This window comes from Symphalangus syndactylus, chromosome 12 (assembly GCF_028878055.3).
Source record: "Symphalangus syndactylus isolate Jambi chromosome 12, NHGRI_mSymSyn1-v2.1_pri, whole genome shotgun sequence".
Classification (NCBI taxonomy): domain Eukaryota; kingdom Metazoa; phylum Chordata; class Mammalia; order Primates; family Hylobatidae; genus Symphalangus; species Symphalangus syndactylus.
Genome location: NC_072441.2, coordinates 99,177,478 through 99,181,089, shown reverse-complemented (window position 1 = coordinate 99,181,089; position 3,612 = coordinate 99,177,478).

Sequence of the window (3,612 nt, the reverse complement as noted above, 5' to 3'; positions counted from 1 at the left end):
CAACATCAGCAAGTGCCGTTCTACAAACCTGTGGCATGAACTTAACAGAGAGAATTGAAATTTCTACTTGTTGGATAACTACACAGTTACACAACAAACAAGAGGCTATACATTTCCCTATGGAGACTAATATTACAACTTAATCCTTTTGGAAATCAGAAATGGGCAATTATCCTAACCAACTTATGTTTCCAACTTAGAAAGCTTTCTATTTTCAGGGCTTTATTCATACTTAAATCTGGTAACCAAGCCTATGAAAAGAAGTTTTAAATACAGCAGGTATAAATGTCTGTAGGAAAAGGCTTGAGCAGTGTAGGTACCATCTCAGAATTATAAGAGGGTGGACAGAACTTCTTTTGTTAAATACTATTATCTTAACCCAAGAGAACTGTCAATAGAGAGCTGAGTTTCTGGATTATGGGTGCTTCCCTCCTATGTCTTAAGATTAGCCAGCAGCATGCAAGGAATTGGAAGCATGTCCTTACATGACACAGCAAGAAGGGTGACAAGATCCTATTTGTGTTTGAAAAAGTTTACTCTTGCTGCTGCATACAAAATGGAATGTTAAGATGCAAGAATGGAATCAAGAAGGAGGCTCTTAGAATAATGGGTAAGAGTTAACGGTGACTTTGACCTGAATGGAGACTGTGGAAGTAGACAGAAGTGAGAACACTTGCTGATGCTGTAGGTAGGGGAATGGTGAGGTGTTATGGACTGACTTGTGTTACCCTCAAATCTATATATTGAAATTCTAACCCCTAGTACCTCAGAATGTTACTATATCTGAAGACAGCATTCTTAAAAAGGCTATTAAGTTAAAATGAGGTCATAGGGTGGTCCCTAATCCAATATAATAGGTTTCTTCATGAGAAGAGGAGATTCGGTCACAGGCATATACAGAAGAAGACTGTGTGAAGACACAGAAGAAGTTATCTACAAATCAACGAGAGAGGCTTCAGAAGAAACCAATGTTGTTGACACCCTGATCTTGGATTTCTAGGCTCAGGAATTGTGAGAAAATAAATTTTTATTGTTTAAGCCACCCAGTCTGTGGTACTTTCTTATGGCATCCCTGCTAATGAATACAGGAGGCAGCTAAAGGAATTGAGGATTATGCCTAGTTTTGTGGCTTGAGAAATGGGGTATTTAGAGGTCTCATTACCAGGACGAGTAAGATTGAGGAAAGAACATGTTTGGGATCCACATGGGAATGTTGGTGGTGGGGAAAACTGAGAGGTAAATGTAGTAGTTTATGTGTGGGATGCCTATGCACATGCAAGAAAAGATAGCAAGGAGGCAGTTGTATGTGCAAATCTGGAAATTTTATAAATTCTTATGCAGATGATTTAAATAAATAAATTTGAACCCTGTCATCTATTCTCAATCCCTTCTGGATTTCAACCAGAAGGGCTGGTTATATGGGGCTAGCATCATATATCAATGTCAGTAAGTTAGATTGTCCATTACTTTGTATTGAATGGAACTATGTGCTGCATGATTTCTGTGTCTCTAAAAGTCAACAGACCTTAGACAGACACAAAGGTTTAAATGTTGCACTGAAAAACCACTCTAAATTTGGAGACAGTTGCAACATTCTAAACAAATTTACTAGATTACATATCATGAGATATGGCTTTGCGTTCAAACTCTTCCCTTTTTAGATTAGTGTTCTTGGATCATAATCTCTGAGACTTAGATTTTTCATTCATTTTATAGTGAATCTCATTAGGGGTACTTCACTTGATTTAGGGTATTTTTGGCATTTTCAGGGTGAGTTTTTGTTGTTGCATGATTGAGGAGTTCTAGTTATTAGAAGCTCTGCAAAGTCCTGCAAAAATAATTTGACACAAAGCCCTCTTGGATGTGTACTTACAGTTACACAACTTGAAAATATTCTATACATTACAATTGGGGCTACAGTGACACATGCACACACACACACACACACATACACATTTAACACATTTGTGTATTAATTTTACTTCAAGACTGTAGATAAAGTGTTACAAAATTCTAGCTATTAAAAGAGGGCATTGCACCAAGTTATGTTGTGTTGAGAACCACTGACCTATAATATCTTTTTATTGCCTTTATTATTTTGAATTGGCACATAATAATTGTACAGTTTATGGGGCACAGTGTGATATTTTGATGCATGTATATCATGAATGGTGATCAAATCAGGGTAACTAGCATATCCATCACCTCAACCATTTATCATTTCTTTGTACATGGATAAAGAAAATGTGGTGTATCCATTTGTCCATTGACAAACACTTAGGTTTGGCCATTGTGAATAGTACTGCAATAACCATGGGAGTGCTTTCATATTGCTTTCCTTTCAACATGATATATATCTATATCTATATCTATATCTATATCTATATCTATATACTCACACACACACGGGGGATATAGAAATGGAAGAAAGGAAGAAGATCACATTTTTACCTAATGCTTTCTTCTTTTCTATTGTTACTTTCTTTATATTTTTATCTTTGGAGCTCAGCTTTATCAAAAATATTGTATACAATTTTAAATATTTTCCTTTTCCTAATTGTTTACGGTAGCAAAGTAACATTCTGCTTTTAAGGTCTTCTTACCAGATGTGAAATATTCCCAAATATTCCCAAATGAAGCAAAACTTCTCTTGAAAACCTATGCCCTAAATGGAATCAAGTAACTAAAAATTAAACACAGCCCATAAAAATTTTTTACTTCATGTTATAAATGCCACTACAAAAAATAAATAGAAGATTAACTTGCTATAATCCAATTTTTAATATCCTTTTTTTTGTATGATGCAATGGTTTGAATGTTTTTTCTCTCCAGATCTCATGTTGAAAACTAATCCCCAATGTAGCAGTATTGAAAGGTGAGGCCTTTAAGAGGTGATTGGGTTATGAGGACTCTGCCTAAATAAATTGAAGCATCATTTATGGATTAATGAATTAGTGGATTATCACAGGAATGGGACTGGTGGACCTTTAAGAGGAATATATATACGCACACACATATATTTACTCCATTGATCTAAGTTGGAAGGGAAGTTTTAGTAAGAAATATGTAGTATAATAACTGGTGGAGTCCTCTGATGACTGATGATTCTGGCAGGTGATTTTATCTGCTCTATAATGTCAAAATTTAAAAATCATAATTATGAAAATTTTAATTATAAAATGTAATACACTATAAAATACAGTTTTAGATTTATTCTGGTACCTCATAAGTTTATTGGGGTAGACTATAGAAGACTATAAATCTTTAATCTATAAGCATTAGATTTTGGTCACAGTTTTGGCTAAATATTTAATTTTTAAAAGATTTAGCTAAAAGGTGTATTATTTGGTACTACACTCATTGTTATTGCTATTATTCATTTGCTGCTAGAAGTTGAAACTTTCGTTTCCTTATTGAGAATATAAATAAAACAAATTACTTTGTGTTACCTTTCAATATAGACCAGGTCTTTATGCTATGTTTCTTGGGCAGGAAAGAGGAGGTCTTACCTGGATTATGTTGCACAAAACAAACAAATGAAAAATAATATAATAGCCAAACTCCCCCCTTGACCCTGCAAATAGCTTATAGAAGTAGTCTGAGAGTATCATA